At 35.3% G+C, this 18,286-nt stretch overlaps 1 protein-coding gene and 1 long non-coding RNA gene across 4 annotated transcripts in view; one reads left to right on the top strand and one right to left on the bottom strand.

Annotated features, from left to right (window-relative positions):
• The window catches only part of LOC145247448 (malonyl-CoA decarboxylase, mitochondrial-like), a 111,577-nt gene that overhangs the window by 35,870 nt on the left and 57,421 nt on the right, over positions 1–18,286 (top strand). Inside the window, exon 2 of one of the 3 annotated variants that reach the window (XM_080109234.1) lies at positions 7,385–8,443. The exons of the other annotated variants lie outside the window; for them this stretch is intronic. The gene's annotated coding sequence lies outside the window, so the exon portion shown is untranslated. The remainder of the gene's footprint in view (positions 1–7,384; positions 8,444–18,286) is intronic. 3 annotated transcript variants of the gene reach the window in all.
• LOC145247451 (uncharacterized) lies at positions 1,468–17,872 on the bottom strand. Its single transcript, XR_013863267.1, has 2 exons — positions 16,915–17,872; positions 1,468–2,705 (listed from the first exon to the last, which is right to left on the bottom strand). It is a non-coding gene; the product is annotated as an uncharacterized LOC145247451 (long non-coding RNA).

Genomic DNA, 18,286 nt, shown 5'->3' with positions numbered 1-18,286 from the left:
ACACCCGGGCAACGCCGGGTACCCCTTGCTAGTGTATAATATAAATCACACCTGTCTGTTTAAATGTATGTATGTATGTTTCGCAAAAACTTTCAACAAAGGCGACGGATTTTCACAAGATTGGTATCATTTTGAAGCTCGACCCTTCTGATGACAAATATTGAAAAATTGGCCAAAAATATTAATTCTATCACCCTCAACTGGGCACTTTTCTACAGGGAAAGGTTGCTTTTTCGCCAATATTTTTGAAAGTCATCGCCTCTTTTCGATTGTCTAGCCTTAATTTAAATCTACATCACTTCCGGTTTGGCGATGGATGCAACAGCTAACGCGTCACTTTTTTTTTTTTCACTTTCTTTTCCTCCTTCGCGGTAGGAGTTCGACCCTACTACCACTTTTTTTTTTTTTTCTTTTTGCTCAACCAACACCCTTACACACACCTCCACTTTCTTTTCTGCCTTTGCGTCACGGGTTTGAGTCTGCCTGCCTACTACAACTTTCTTTTGCTCAACACACACCTCTAAACAACTGGGAAAGATGATGCCAGCATCCCTGAATCTATAATTGCACCCCTAAAGAAACTATGCAGCAGATTTCCTTGGCGAGAGGCCCAGCTTTTTCATTCATAATTTGGAAAGAAACCCCTAATTTCGATGTCTGCCTTCTGAAAACTACTCGTTTTATTTTTTTATTTATTTATGTGTTTTTTTTTTTTTTAATTATTAACGTTTCTTAAGCGTCTTTTTAGACTAGGGAATGGGAGGGAGCGAAGAAACTTGGAAAGGTTAGTTTTAGTAGTGCTCTGGAGGTATCCTTAATTTTATTAGGGTGGTTTCAGTAGTGCCTTAATTGGGAGCAATAATAGCAAGATTACAGTATTACATTTGGTAAGTGGTATATATTAATCCAAAAGTGCTCTACATCCAAGATAGAGCAGGTGTGTTTAAATGCCACGTTGCCCGAGAGAAAGAACTTGAGTGTCTTGTGTTAACTTGATGTTGCCCGGGAACTATAATAATAATAATTAGGGCTGTGACAATATTCTTTTACAGATATGCTTTATATTCTCGAAATATATTCTTCAGCCATGTGCTTAAGAATATGCTTATTTTCACGGGAATATGCTTTTTAAAAAAAATATTTTTCTTTGGAACGGAAATTTTTTATTTTTTTGACTACTGCATATATTTTTTTTTATTGCATATTTTCAGCATACTTTTTGTGAATATTTATGTGCTTGATAACTTAGTTTTACGTCAGCAACAATATTAATTCTTTGGCTTTTATTTTATATATGTTTACAATAGCTTGTGGTAAGTGCTGTTAAAAACACATATTCAGTAGTTTACAAATTCTATTGAAAATTTTGTAAAACTTTCACTTAATGCAATAAAAAGAAGGTCAGAAAAGATATAGAAAAACGGGTTATTTTAACGTTATAAATACTTTGAACAATGAAACACTCTATAAAACTTAACCAAATATTTTATTCATTGCATTTTACAGTTAAATGTGTCTTTAAATTATCAAACTTAAAGCTTCTTTAGTTGTCGACTAAAAACAGTTTTTTATTGTGAAAAAAACTTGTTCCACATCTCAGGAGACTACCGGAGTATACACGAAACTGACTATTTCTTCGGCACTTTTAACTGTCAAGTGATTTATGCCGTCCACATTTTCTTCTTTGTTTTGCAAAACATTCGCATTGATTTGTTCGTTGAGATGTTTTAAAATACGAAAACCTTTCAATTTCATCTCCAACTTTGTAATATTGTTTGTTACATTGGAAAAATTGTTTGCGATAAACCTGACGTCAATAAGCAGGGCTGCATCCTCCAACAGTTTTTAGCATTCCGATATACTTTGTGCCTCTATTGAATCTGGGGACATCACGACAGCAGTAATTTCATGTAAATATTTAGCGTAATAATGCAATGCATCTAACCACGTACCCCATCTCGTTACAATGGGACTCGGTAGAAGGGGCAGCCTTGGAGCAAGTTCCCTGAACTTGTTGATTCTATTGGTTGCCTTTGTAAATATACTCTTCACAGTGGAAATGGATTTATTCACTTTTGAGTATGCTTGCGTAACCAATTCTGCAACCCTGTGCAAACCGTGGGCTAAACATTTGACATATGTTATTTTGGGGTACGATACTTGGTGAGCATTCATAGCTTTTGTCATATATGAAGCTGCATCTGTAGTTACGAGGAGCACATTACCGTAAAGCAAAATCTGCAATGAATCATTGAAAAATGCTGCAATTGTAGAGTAGCAGACATGCAAGGTTTGCCAAATAGCACTTTCCATGTTCCTCTTCTACCCCTAGAATGCCAAACACAAAGCAAGCAATAAAATGCTGCTTTACATCGGTAATTTCATCAATGGAGACCCACAGTTTCATTCCTGCAGTTTTTTCTCTGAGTGACTTAACTTTTGCTTCATACACTTCACTAAGTGTAGTCTGATCCAGAATACTTCTTATGTAGAAATTCCCTGAACACGTCATTGCTCAGTTTATTGAATAGGATATCCGTGGCAAGCAACGCTTTTGCACAAGTTGGCATTGAACTAATTACTTGTATTGGCTTCTTGACAATCACGAGCAGTTGTTGGAGCAGGAACTGAGCCTGATGTTGCCGTGTGGATCTTCTTTATCGCAAGATGTATGTTGGTTTTAAAGACTTCTTGCAACTTTTGATCTGTAAAAATAAAAATGAATTTTTTAATGTTAATATATACATTTAAAAAAGTATGGAAACAGTTATTTTAAACACATTAACTTTTGTTAATTAAACGTGCAAAGTAGATGGAATAGATTAAAAATCTCAACAGTCAACGAAAGTTTAATACAGTTTTTGAAATACAAAACTACTATTTCAGTAATTTTTATAACAATACCAATCTATCGTACAGTTATTTTTCAGATTTTATGCGCTATAACTTGTTCTTACCTGAATATTGCAGTATTTGCAGGTTAAGCAATCGCCAGTTAACTGGTAATCTTCTAATTCCCCCTGTCAATCTTGCCATTTGTTTAGCAAGAGTGCTAATTACTATCGGCATAGTTTTTTTTTTTTTTTTTTTTAGTTTTGTTTTTGTTTTTTCAGATCTTGTAAATACATATTGGGAACTAACACGCTTTGTCTATGAGCACAATGAGATGTCTGTGCATGTTTATATATACCACTCTTTTTCTACAGACCCAATTTTAGACACTTATGTAAATTCACACTTACTCAGGATTTGACTACGTTTAATTTATCTGGAAAAAAAAAAAATGAATAAATTTAAAACTCGTACCCAAATATTTGTTTCAGCATATTTTCGGCAAAACAAATCTTATTCAGCATATTCTTTTGTTTTTCTTCTTTCTTTTTTATTTTTTTAATTTTTTTTGAAGAATATGCTTTTTGTTAAAAGAATATTCTCTAACCCTATGCTAAGAATATTCTCTAACCCTATGCTAAGAATATTCTCTAACTATGCTAAGAATATGCTTTTATTAAAGAATATTCTTGTCACAGCCCTAGTAATAATACAGTTTGATAAGTAGTATAAGTTATTCAAAGTGCTTAATATTCTAGATAGAGCAGGTATGTTTACTAAGCATTCCCTGGAGTTCTCAATATCCTAAATCAGAGGCGGACAAACAAACTACGGCCCGCGGGCCGCATGCAGCCCGCCAAAGGAATTCATGCACCCCTCCAAATGTTGAATATTGAATGCCTAAAGGATGTTATATTCAGTATTATGAAATCGGAATGTAAATAATCAGCAAATTATTCTTCTCGCTTGCTCCCTTTCTCTTTCTTTCCTTGCCCCCTTTTTTTTTTTTTTTTTTTTTTATACAGCTGAGAGATACAGGACGGACAAAATGGCTATTTTCTGTAGGTACCGGCAGCCATCTGAAATTTGAGTGAAATTCTTAAAAGTTACTGAATGTTTTCTTTTTTCACCAGCTTGTATCTCATTTGTTTAATTTTGCTTTAAGATAAAAAAAAAAAAAAAAAAATGCAATCAAGAGTAAACCTCCTTCTTTCCTTTGATGTTTGTTTTTTATTTGTAGAATAAAAATTCTTGTTTACTGATATTTTTTACTGACACCAACATGATAGGAAAAATTTTGCCATGGAAAGCGATCAAGCCATGCTAACAGTTTTTATGAAATATATAGTCCTTCTTTAAAACTTTTGCACATTTATGCCAAACAATGGAGAGAAAAAAAAACTAAAAATAGTTCCAAATTAAGGAAAGAATGGTCTTTATTTTGCTCTATTTGTCATTTTTTAGATATCAATTATATTGAAAAATATACTATGCGGCCCAGTAAAATTTGAATTTTTTTTTAAATTTGGCCCTTGCACTGAAAAGTTTGCCCCCCCTTGTCCTAAATAATGCAATCTCTACATAGAACAGGTGATTTTAAATGCTGCACTTCCTAGAAGATTTTCACTGTATTTTTCTATATCAGTGTATACTACAAAAGGTACTTTGCGTTGCTAGGAGTCAGTACTTGATATCCTAGAGAGAGAGCAAGTATTTGCAATACATAGTATATTTCCTATGTAGTACAGAGTGGAATGATCAAATTGTCGCCCAAAGAAAAGACAACATGATTCCATTTCTGTTTGATGAAAACTAGTTTTTCCTTTTTTTGTTGCAGACCATCTAGTAGTTGGCCACTTGTGTACAAATCCCAAGAGTGATAGGAGCCTTCTATCGTGTCTGAAAGTGACACAATGTTCAATGAGCGAGATCGGAGATGCGTTGCCGTACAACTCATGCTCTCTACTGATCCAAGGTATGACAACAGGACCATTGCCAGCACCCTGAAAATGCAAATCCATATGGTTCAACGCTTGAGAGCACAGCTCAACAAAGTTTCCAGCCAGTTATGGTCTTGGATGTGGTTTCAAGTGAAGGTCACATCATGCCACCTCACGTCTTCGAAGTTGGCTTGAAAATCAACACCAAAGTGTACCTGGATGTGCTGAAGTGTGTGGTGATTCCCTGATGCAATTAGGTGGCCGCTGGCAAACCTTGGGTGTGGCAGCAGGACTTGGCGTCAGCCCACAAGTCTAAGGAGACCCAGGCTTGGCTTCAAAAGGAGTGCTACGATTTTGTACCCTTCTCCCCCCCCCCATATTCCCCAACTTGAACCAACTGGACTACTTCACATCAAGAATATTCGACAGTTAGCATTTTGATAAGATAAGAGTCGTACAGGACTTTCCAGTGTCCACATCTGTTACACAACTGTGACGCTTTTTGGAAATGGTAAATTTTTACTGAAAATTCATCTCTGGATGCTTAAACCTCCTCGCTCCCTTGACAAATCTTCCCCAGAGCAAAAACAAAATCATCACCCTGAAGATTGATAAGGAAGAGGCTTTTTAAACAGCAAAAACCTCCTTAGCTAACTCTGCCAAGTTAGCTCATCTGAAAGAAGACATCTGGACTTGGATATATGTTACAACAGATGCCTCGAACACTGGAGTGATGACACTGCTGACACCACCTAAGCAATCCTGAACAACTACAGAACTATAAGTTCATTTTTGTTCAAAATGATGTAGTAAAGATACCACTGACACAGTAGTATAGCAAAGTGGTGGTGGAAAGGTTGGTTTGCCCCTGGCAGCATGTGCCAGGGGGCGGCATTTTGAGGGGGTAAAAATAGAAAATAGAAAAAAATTAAAATCATAAAAAGCTAACAAAAAATCTGAAACCAAATTAAGTTTTTAAGTTTGTAATATGTTTTTGCTTTTTATGTGTGTAATACTGTTTTTAAACAGATTTTAAATCCTTGTTTGTAATTCCATGAAAATATTTTGAGGACTCTCTGGAATTTTGAAGGTTAGTGAATTATCAACGGCCAGAGGAGTGTCGGGGGGGGGGGGGCAAATCTTACGACTGCTCCAGGTGGCAAAAATAGTTGCTATGCCACTGCACCTACACCAACATATCAGGACCCTTTCAATATGCTGAAGCACTCAAGAGTAACATCTCACTATCAGCTGAGGAAATTGGATGGACACCATCTCTATTGACAGAGTGAAACCACCTTTCCTGGAGAAATCACCATTGGAAACCAACAACAATCGTTTGATTGCCAGCTCTAGTCCGGGACTCCCATCCCCACAGTGTGTACTGGGAGGAAACTTCACATGCCTCCCCGCAGTCATTTAGTTCACAATACACTGTACAGAATCCACAGTTGATTTTATAAAATTATCTGCAAAAAAAAGGCTTCACTTAAACTTTAAAATGCAAAAGTCAAGCATCATGGTTCAATTGTGCTCTAAAAAAAACATTTATTTTGTATGTGCCACTGTCTTATACAAGAATCTACAATTGATTTTATAGGCTGGGCTTTTCTGCTTATGCGATGATAAAACTTCTCAAATGCACTTATAATGTTAGGTTGTATAAAAGTGTTGTTGTGGGATACAAATCACCCCTATTTGAGAACTAAGTGGAATCAACCAGTCCTATAAATACCACTAGTTTCAGAGACTAGATGGAGACATTCATACCGTGTTTAACCGCATGCTACAAACATGTTCCTCTCATACCACTTTAGTGGCTCCTGTATTCTTTATGATAAATACATATTGTATTTATACACTTTACACTACTTATGGTTTCTTTCATTTGTGATCCCTAGCACGGGTCTACAACAAGTGTTAACTTTGGTCAAAATCAGGCTTCTTTAATTGGATTTTTTCGATTATCCAATGCATTCCAATACAAAACCTACGTAAGAACACTCCCAGACACACCAAGTACCTTTGTGTGAAGTTACAAAAAAATCGACCCAGCCATTTCCGAGTCCATAGGGAACGAACTCGCACATATACACAGTTTCGTTTATATAATACTAAAGATAAAGATGATCCATTATCCGGGGAGAGGACCTTGTCACTGTATTTTTGACCACTCCTCTGTTTAGAAAACATTTTTACCCCAAAACTTTGACCTTTTAAACACACGCATGACAACTTTCTACACTGCTGTCTTACACCTAGTTAAACAACAGCATCTAAATGTTGACTATGTAAATACAATCAATCAACATCCCAGATACTTTTGACTGCAATAAATTTGGTTGTTAATTAATTATAATTAATTAATTGTGACCCAGGCGTGCGGCTGAAGTAAACCTCCTTTTAAATAAGTACAGTAAAAAAAAACAATCCCCAAAACAACTTGATTTAGGAATCTTAAATAGGACAACGACTCAGCTTTTTTTCTTTCTTTTTTTTTTAATTACTATTATCGTTACTCTTCCGTCTCGACACCACTTAAAAAGTCTCTTGCTGCCACATGTCCATCTCACCTGGCTTGTGTTTCTCTTTCTTCTAACCGCATCCTCCAGCACCTCATGCCCCAGCAACTTTCAACACCAGTGTTTTCTGTCCTAGTTCCTTCCAACGGTTCCTGTCTGTAGCCTTCAGCTCTTTGTTCCAGTGCCCATCAATATCTGGCAACCTGTACCAGTACCCGTCAACACCCGGTTCTCTATTCCAGTGATCGTTATTTCATGATGTCCAAGATCCAGCTTCCATTCCAGCAACTTCAGTTCCTGTCACTTCATCTCCCAGCCACGCCCTTGCGGACTGGAAGTACCTGAGACATCTCATCACATCTCAGGGACGTCCAAGATCCAGTTTCCTCATCTCCAGCTGTTCAGATTCCCGCATTCTTGCCTATCCAGTCTCGCCTGCTGTTTAGGTACATTTCCTATTCTCCGACGTTTCTGCTTCCAGAATTTTCATCGATCGATTTCCCCTAAGTTCTTCTATATTTCCATCGTGTATTAATGCCGAAATAAATACAATGTTTCCTTTACAGCTGTTCATCCGCGTTTGTCCTCTCATTTTTGCCATATGTCGCAAGTTGTCTGTGTCTATTTTCTTTGTTTACGCTTGATCGGCACCTAACCTATCGGTCCGCGGTCCGCTGCAACAAGCGTACCTCTCATTCCTTTGTGTAGTTCAATCATCATCATTACACCCTTTTACTCCACATTAAACTCGACATAGTGTCAAACACGGCCCTCGTGGAAAGGTAGATAAATCATAATCGGGAAGTGGATGGCGGAGAGAGAGAAAGAGAGAGAGAGAGAGAGAGAGAGAAAGAGAAAGAAGAAAAAAGTGATCTTTTTTTTCTTTCTTTTTCTCTTTCAAAAATTAAGGGAGACCCGAAAATTAGGTTCGACTCCCCCCCCCCTCCCCCGAGAAATAATCACACAATGTTAAAGAGGTTAACCCTCCACCCCCACAAAAAGAAGGAAAATAGGAAAAAGAAGGAAAAAAGGAAAAAAAAAAAGACGAACTTCTATTTACTTTCGTTTTTACTAAAAAAAGAAACAAACAAAAAAAAAAAAACTCACTCGACTTACATCCTCGTGGAGGAGCTCCGGATTGTTTAAAAGGTATTTATTTATTTTTTATGATTTTTAGTAAAAAAAAAAAAAAAAAAAAAAAAAAAAAAACGCCAAAGAAAACAGAGAGCCAAGTGTTGACGGGAATTGGAAAAGAAAAATTAGAATTAAATTGGTTTTTAATTTTTAAGGGAAAATGTCAGTAAGTGTTGACTGTTGAGGTTGTCTTGTTGTGATCGATAATAATAATCCTTGTTGAAAGTTTGAACTGAAGACAAGCATCCAAAATGTCGTTTTCAAAGTTTGATTCTTTAGAAAACAAACAAACAAAAAACTCAGTTTTAATTTTGTCTGTTCAAATGGGTCATGATTGTGCCCAAACAGATGCTTCTTTTTTTTTTAATATTTTTGGTGAAAATGAACTATGGGGGCGACCCAAAGACTTACCGTTAAGAAATTGATTACGGGGAGGTTGGAAATAAGAAAATACCTTTCGGAATAAAAACCTCCCAACCTCCCCATGATAAGAACGGCTTTCGGAATAAACACCCTTTGGAGGTTGGACCGTATTTTTAATTGAATTCATCGTTTCTTTTCAAGATGAATCGGTATTACTGAAACCGCGGCAAAGAAAAAAAATAAAGTTCTACTTTTTTTAGGCGATCATATGATAACACTGATGCTTGTTAAGATAGTCGATAGATCGAATTAAAAAAAACAAACATGTCGTTTTAAGCAAAAAACAATATTACATACTTAATTGTCATGTCGAAAATAGTAACATATCCAAAAATGGTAAATATGAAGAATTACTCCACCCTCGAAAATTCCTTTAAAATTACCACTCTTTAAGGTTTTCGGGGTCGCTGAAAACGAAATTATTGTTTAAAATTACGGCAAACGAGTCGTTTCTAAGATATGAAAAAATGTTTAAAAAAGTGGGGGATCACTTTTCTATAATCGCCACGATTTTTTTTTTTTTTGGGGGGGGGCTTCTTTTCTACCCTCGGAAAATCCTTTTAAATTACCTGTTTAGATTTGGTGGGAGGCGGTGGAGGGGCGGGGGGGGTGTTTACTGCCTTCCTAGATGACAATAGTTATTGTCATCTAGGAAGGCAGTAATTGCAGTGAATGCAGTTAGGAGATCCAGAGTTCTTATCCGTCGCGGTTACCACCTGACAAAGGCCAGAGGAATAGTTGGCCGAAACGTCGTGATACAACTAAGAAAAGGTGAGGATAATAGTCCGCAATAAATAAAAATTAATAAATAAAGCATACCTCTAAAATTCAACACAAATTTTATTCATTCTTCACTGCAAAAACAGAAATGCCTATTTTGCCTCTGAATAGAGTTGGTAACTCTTCGAAAGGTAATAGTCCTTTATCTTCAGCAGGAACTGGAATTCGGGTTCAGCACTTAATTTATTTATTGTGGACTATTATACTCATCTTCTTAGTTGTTTCACGATGTTCAGGCCAACTATTCCTCTGGCCATCGTCAGGTGGTAACTGCGACGAAGGCCAGAGGAATAGTTTACAGGGAATATGAACTGGAATAGATACATTGAGAGCATTGCCAAGGCTGCTGCAAGGAAGGTTGGCTCCCTCTACCGTGCTAGAAAACTACTTATGCCTGACAGTATCCTATACCTCTATAAGGCAACCATTCGCCCATGTATGGAGTACTGTTGTCACATCTGGGCTGGTGCATCTGCTGCTTGTCTCTCGCTCCTGGACAGGGTTCAAAAGAGAGTCGCCAACCTGATAGGTCCTGAACTGTCATCTAGGCTTCAGCCTCTGTCCCATCGACGAGATGTTGCATCCCTCTGCCTGTTCTACAAATACTTTAATGGTGAATGCTCTGACGAACTGCAAACACTTGTACCTCCCCGACGTAACTACCCCCGACAAACCCGACAAGCTACTAAGTCTCATCCCTTTACAGTAGAGATCCCTAGGTGCAAGAAAGCCTTTTACTCCAATAGTTTCTTCGCCAGAACTGCGGGTCTTTGGAACTCCCTTCCAGGATTCTGCTTTCCCAACGGCAATGATATGCAGAAGTTCAAGTGTAATGTTAACAAACATCTTTCTACTCATCTCCTTTCATAATGACCCCGCTAATTAAGTCCCTAATAGTAGCCCCCTGCTTCAAAGTGGCACTGTGCCTTGTTTGGGGTGAAAATTGAATAAAAAAAAAAAAAAAAAAAAAAAAAGTTGGCCGAAACGTCGTGAAACAACAACTAAGAAAGATGAGAATAATAGTCCGCGATAAATAAATTAATAATTAATACTCATCTCAATAATGAATTCCAATTAAATAATATATATAGGGTTCAGCACTGTTCGAATATCGGATTAATTACAACGTGTGAAAGGGTTGGTATGATGCCTTCTGATGATTCAATTCTCGACTAAAGTCGACATCATAGAAGTTCATAAGGAATGTTCATTAGAATGAAAAGTCATTAATGACAGGTCAATAATTCTGACCTTAAAAATGTCTCTGGGAAAACAGATAATAACTTAGCCTAATCATTTAGGCTTTAAAATAAAGTCTTAAGCAGATGAAGAGTAGAGTAGGAATAGTTGGCCGAAACGTCATGCAACAACAACTAAGAAAGATGAGAATAATAGTCCGCAATAAATAAATTAATAAATAATACTCATCTCAATAATGAATTCACATTAAATAATATATATAGGGTTCAGCACTGTTCGAATATCGGATTAATTACAACGTGTGAAAGGGTTGGTATGATGCCTTCTGATGATTCAATTCTCGACTAAAGTCGACATCATAGAAGTTCATAAGGAATGTTCATTAGAATGAAAAGTCATTAATGACAGGTCAATAATTCTGACCTTAAAAATGTCTCTGGGAAAACAGATAATAACTTAGCCTAATCATTTAGGCTTTAAAATAAAGTCTTAAGCAGATGAAGAGTAGAGTAGGAATAGTTGGCCGAAACGTCCTGAAACAACAACTAAGAAAGATGAGGATAATAGTCCGCAATAAATAAATTAATAAATAATACTCATCTCAATAATGAATTCCAATTAAATAATATATAACATTTGTTGTCGACCAGTGTAATAAATTGAACTTGAATTATTTTTCAACATAGCCTTTAAACATATTCATGTTTTAGCAGCATGAAGCCAAACTAAAGTTTTTGATGTCATAATAGATTTCACCTGCTTTCTAATTTAGGCTTTAAAATAAAGTCTCAAGCAGATGAAGGGTAGAGACGCCCAAATGTCTCATATCCAGAGAGTGTCGAGTTTCATGTTTCTTCTCGGGCTGCTTCTCTGGAACTGCTTAAAAAAAAAAAAAGCATTCAAATGCCCGCCAAGCCCATCGCTCGACTGATCTGATTGGTCTAAACAAAGACAGTGGGTAGCCAATCAGCCAATTAGGGGCCTGCTTATAATTGTAGAATTTCTCACACAATGTACCTGATGGAAGGACAATTTAACATTTGATGGCCAAATTTCCGGAGACAAGAAATGTGACAAATGTCCACAGAGACCACAATTCCTGGCAATATTCAAATTTTATGGGAATGCTTTGAGAACTCTCCCAGAAAATCAACACACTGTCTCACAAGAAACTGGCATTTTGAGAAAATTAGTTTTGAGGATACTCCACGATAACCTTCATCTCTTTCCTTACAAATTTCAGATTCTGCAGAGGCCAACTGATCGCAACAAAGCAAAACTAGAAAATTTTGTGAAAAAAAAAAAATTCAGTGACGAGGCTCACTGTCACTTTGAGTAGTCTTATTTTTAAATAAAAATAAAAAAAATTAACTATGCATTCGGCAGTAATTCGGGTGGAATGATGTGGTGGAGAGTAGAGACACTACAATAAATTTATATGCGAAACTGATCCCCTATTCTAAAGTCTAAAAAAAAGATTCTTCGTGCTTGTTTAGATAGAGTCGATAGATCGATTTTTTTTTTCATGTCATTTAAAGCAAAATCAATATTAATTGTTAAAAATAGTAATATATCAAAAAATTACGAAAATTCATCGACTAAAACGTTATTTATAGTTAAAAGTAATTTTGGCGAAATACGCATCGACTCCGATGTACGTTGTTCGACGGAGGGAGACATTATTTGGTAAATGTTACCTTACGCTACAACAGAACAGCAACCACTCTAATTTTTTTTTTTAGGGGTATTCTAGGTCGCTGACAACGAATTTAATAATCAAACCCGCTGCAAATTTACTGTTTGCGTAGTATGAACCCCTAGACCTTGTGACTATTTTGTGCCATTTCACCGCCTTCGGTAGTGTTTTTCTTACATGATACGTTTGCGTGCGAACGGGCGTAGTGGGGTGTCTTATCATATTGCATAGGATTCTTTAAGCGGTCATTTAAAGTAAAGTTTTAAAAAAAAAATGTGGTTTACTTTTTTATTTTTTTTGTCTTTCGTTGTTTTAATGCTTTTTAATTAATCTAAAAAAAAAGTTTTCACGAGCGGTTCGCAAAAACATAACCACCAAACATTTTTATGTTTTTCGTTCTTTTTAGGGGGGGGGTATTCCATTAACAGGTGCTTCTGCAGTTTAAGTAACCGTTTTTCCGTAAGTAATGTTCCGACATTTACCATTTCACAAAAATTCTGTTTACATTGTGGAAGGGGCGGTGGTGGTGCTGGGGCCTAGGGTTCATACCATGCAAACGGTAAATTTGCGAGTACTATAATGTAGTTTTTAAAATTTTGTTTTAGACCATTTTTCTTCGAATTTTAAATTGTCTGCCAATAAAAAGAAAAAAAAAATGGAAAATTCTGTTTTGAAAAAAAAAAAAATAGAAAATTCTGTTTTGAAAAAAAAAAAGAAGAAAAGTGCCTTATCCCCCACCCCCACTTTTCTTCTTTTTCATATAATTTTAAATGTTCCACAATAGATTTGTACGCCATGTGAAAAGGCAGTTTGCTACGTGAAGGCACATTCAACAGCCGTCGTTTATGTTACTGCGCGCGTAGCGTAGCGTAAACGAAAGCTGTAAAATGGTGGAAAATAGTCCCTGGGTTCAGGGGTTAATACCATGCAAACGATAAATTTGCGACGGGTTTGATTATCAGATTTGTTATCAACGATTTCGATTACCTCTAAAAAACAAAAAAACAAATTAGAGTGGCTGGTGTTCTGTTGTAGCGTATCGCTATATTTACCGAAAAGAATATTTAAAAATAGTGCGGATTTCATTTTGATGAACTCCGGCAAAAAAAAATATCCATCAAAAAACAGATAAAGTCATAATAGCAAAAATCATGCGCTAATTGCAAGCCGAAAAAAAACAAAAACAAACAAGGTCACACATGCAAAAATTCTTTCCTTGTAAAAATAATAACTTCTCCCTCAGTTGAACAGCGTACAACATCGGAGCCAATGCGTAATTTGCTTGTGGGGTAGTACTTGTGTACGTCAGCTGTAATTTTTAAAGAAAATTGGGTAAAATTGCATTTTTCTTAGATGTTATAAAGTAGACGGTAAAAGTTCGCACACAGAGAACATAATTCGGAACGCAAAATTTAAATTACACTGTAATATTTTCCGACATTTGTATCCTATAGTGATAGCCATTTTTTTTTTTTTTTTTTTTCGTTAATCCAAAAACACAATAGCAATTGTTCTATTCAATCAATTATCATAATTTTATGAAGAATTACTCCACTCTTGAAAATTCCTTTAAAATTACCACTCTTAAAGGTTTTCTGGGTCGCTGAAAATGAAAATAACTCTCCACCACATCATTCCACCCGAATTACTGCCGAATGCATAGTTAATTTTTTTTTTTATTTTTATTTAAAAATAAGACTACTAAAGTGACAGTGAGCCTCGTCACTGAATTTTTTTTTTCACAAAATTTTCTAGTTTTGCTTTGTTGCGATCAGTTGGCCTCTGCAGAATCTGAAATTTGTAAGGAAAGAGATGAAGATTATCGTGGAGCATCCTCAAAACTAATTTTCTCAAAATGCCAGTTTCTTGTGAGAGACAGTGTGTTGATTTTCTGGGAGAGTTCTCAAAGCATTCCCATAAAATTTGAATATTGCCAGGAATTGTGGTCTCTGTGGACATTTGTCACATTTCTTGTCTCCGGAAATTTGGCCATCAAATGTTAAATTGTCCTTCCATCAGGTACATTGTGTGAGAAATTCTACATTTATAAGCAGGCCCCTCATTGGCTAATCGGCTACCCACTGTCTTTGTTTAGACCAATCAGATCGTAAAAAATTGTTTTTTAGGGGTATTATCCCCATCCTTCCCATGATAAAAACAGCTTTTGGAATAAACACCTTCAAACCTCATGTTAAGAATGGGTTTCGGAATAAACACCCGTAACCTCCCCATTGACCAAAGATTTAAATAGGAGGTTTCTAATAAAACATGGTGTATTGCCAAAAATGGTCATGTGTCTGAAGTGCCAAACACTGTGTTCTTTTACGGAGAAAAGTCAAATGTGCTGCTGTGCAAACTGTGTGTTCATTGTGTTACCAATGAAGAAAAAAAAAACGAAAAGATGCTTTTTAGGTATAAGTGAGTGGATGGGGACATTTGAGAAATCTAGACTTCCTTACTGAAAATCATATTGTTTGTCAAGAATTTCTTAAGTAAAATGTGGGACCAGAGTAAATAAAAAAAACACACACACACATGAAAACCCTCTCAGAGAAAAGGTATTTTAGTTAATAATGGAGACCACGAAAGGAAGTCTCATTTAAACATTTAATAAATAACTTTATTTGTCATCTTCGTTAGTAGCATTAGTAGAAGAGAGAAACGGGTTAGTAGGTTGAAGTGTTCTTATGTAAAGATAGAATTAATATATTGCCAGCTTGTTAAGGAGAGAACAGTTCAGTCCACACGTGTTTATAGCTAGTAGTCGTTGGGGCAAAGGAAGCTGATTAAAGGAGAAAGAAAGGGAAAAGGTTTCAGCGTTTTTTATGTATGTAGGAGCGTGCGTCCGATAGTAGAGACAGGACAAAGGGTTAGTGTCTCATAGTAAGAAAGTGTGTGTGTGTGTGTGTCTGTCTGTATGTTCTTTAGCATGATAAAGAATGTTCATTAGGGTACAGCATGTGGAAATAAATGTGAGTTTGAAAGGTCGCCATGTTAGCTTGTAGTACTTACGTTCTGCCTGGGGCCAAAGCTCCAGGCCAAGTCTGCTCCCAGGCAGGGTCAGGTTAAAAGAGAGAGAGGAAGAGGGTTTCAGATTTCGCCTTTTATATACTCTGTCACGTGATTGAGAGCTGGCTTGTGATTGGACAAGCCAGGGAGGAAATGGATTTCAAATTGCGAGTCGAGAGAATTAGCTTCTGCCTTTTTTGTAGCGATTGTTGGCTGCTACAGTATAATTCAAGTTCATAAAGTTTTTAGTTAAAAAGTAGTGAACCATTTTTATTACTTATGTTTAAAGGGTTAATACAAAAAGCAAAGAAAACATTAATTTACTCTGTGGCAAACCAAAATAACAAAAACAGCAACCAACTCTGATCGAACACTGTTTACTGTGGATTTAAAGTTGGTTGTTATTCTGTTTTGCCATTATAAACTTGAATTCTCGCCCTTAGCCTTCTTTTTGCTTCTCCTTTTTTTTCTTTTTTAGTCGCCAATCTAATAGGCCCCACACTGTCGGCCAAACTTCAATCTCTGTCCCATCGCGGAAATGTGGTATCCCTGTTCCTGTTTTGCAAGTACTTTAATGGTAAGTGCTTGAATGAACTCCAAGCACTAGTAGCCCCTCGACGTAAATACTGTAAGATATTTTATCTTACCTGTTTTTTTGCTCCAAGACAGTGGCAAAAAAATTAACAAACCAATTACAACAAAGCATACCTCTAAAATTTGATACAAATTTTATTCAGTCTTTGTTGCTAAAACAAAGCCGACCAGCAGCAAAATCGCACCCCTTACACTGTAGAGATTCCTAGATGCCGTAAAGCCATAGTTTTTCATCAAACTGCTAGACTTTGGAATTCCCTTTCAGTTCTCTGCTTCCCTAACTGTACTGATATGTAGAATTTTAATTGTAATGTGGGCAGACATCATGCTGCTCAACTCCCTACATAGTATCCTTGCAAATCTAATTCCAAATAGCAGCCCCTTACGACTTAGTGGCATGGTGCCTTGTTTCGGGTGGGAAAAAATAAAAAATAAAACAGTAAAAAAAATTGAAATAAAAATAAAGATCTTTAAGCAAATTTTAATTTCAGTGTTTCACTAGCAGTGTCAGAAATCGCCATTAAAAATTCGTGGCAAACACTGAAATATTTAGACTTACTGTTTTTCGAAGATTATAACTATTTGAAAAATGTAATTCAAACCCTAATGTTTTTTTAATTAAAGGAACAAAGACCAAATAAAAAAAAAATAACCGGTTTAATAGCAAATTATGCAATATTTTTTTTTTAAATCGGTTTTCTTTAAAAAAAGATTTAAAGAAAATCAATGAAATTCTACTTACTTCGATTATAAAAAAATATATAAATTCCAAAAAATCACTTACCTATAAAAAATACTATTCAATTAGTACTTCCATTGTTCATTGTTAAGAATTTATCCATATTTATACTTATATTCAATGTCCTTTTAAATAAAATACTTTTTTAAACAAGTATTACAAAAAAAAAAAAAACAAAAAAAACGCGAACTCAGATGTTTTTCACTGTTCAAATAAAGGGAGACTAATTTCTGATTTTCTTCGTGTTTATCATTTGGTGGCTTCAAAGGGGCACAGTTAATGTCTCTTTCTATTGCTTGCTGTAAACCAAAATTAGTATTTTTGGGCCTCCTTAGGTGAAAAATGAACACATTCACTTATAAGTTTTTGCCGTTGAACAAAAAACCCACTCTACCGATTTTTAAAAAATTTATTCTCTTAATGAAATACATGAGGTTTTGATTAATATATTTTATTTCTTCTTTATCGAGTGATTTTATTTATTTTTTTTTTAAATATCTAAAAAAAGAAAACATTGAATGAAATAGAAAAAATTTGTTGTAAGCGTCCGATATTTGCTTGACAATTTAAGCATAACATAAGCTTCCACTTAAAAAAAATCCACATGGTTAAAAAAAAAAGAAAGAGGTTTACACTTTGGATTTTATAAGTAAATTTCCAAAAAACACTTTTTTTTTTTTTTTTTTTTTTTTTTAAATCAGAATATTTTATTTATTGATCCTTTATCTTCAATTTGTGATATATAAAACTTTGAGTAAATTAATTATTTAAATTTTAATATACATTTCAAAATATGAGGGAGGGGGTGAATTAAAAAACGTTTGTCTAAAATATTATATTCGGTTTACTGGAAAGGGCATAAAATTTCACATTGACCCTGAAAATATCATAAAAATTGAACCAATAGAAAAATTTTGATAAATTTCTAAAGGTTAAAAAATTAAAAATATTTAATTCGTAAAATTCAATTGATTTCATTACGTAAAAAATGGCTGCATGAAGACACGCCGGTAATTTGTAAACGCTGTTTTTTTTTTTTTTTTTTTTTTTTTTTAAATAAAAAATATTTCTATTATTTTTTAAACAACTTTAATAGTTTATTTTGGAAGTATATTCCATAAAGAGAATAAACAATCAACTTTTAAAAAGAGAAATTACAAGCTTTTTATATTTTATTCGCAGTTTCGTGTTAGGGGTGTCAAAAATTCCCCCCAAATTCTGGTACACCTAGTGTTTCACGTGTATTTATTTATCTCATCTCCAAAATATTAAACACCAGGTCAGGTGTGGGTTTCATGTAAGTGTTCGTGTAGAACGAACTGAATTCGAACCCGTCATGCCCAACTTTTCAGTCCGTGTTACTGTTCTTAACCAGTCACCGATGTTTTTTTTGTTGTAATAATACATGTTTAAATAA

Source organism: Euprymna scolopes, chromosome 25 (genome assembly GCF_053919585.1).
Source record: "Euprymna scolopes isolate OS-2025 chromosome 25, ASM5391958v1, whole genome shotgun sequence".
NCBI classification, from domain to species: domain Eukaryota; kingdom Metazoa; phylum Mollusca; class Cephalopoda; order Sepiida; family Sepiolidae; genus Euprymna; species Euprymna scolopes.
This window is presented reverse-complemented; position numbering and strand designations above follow the sequence as displayed.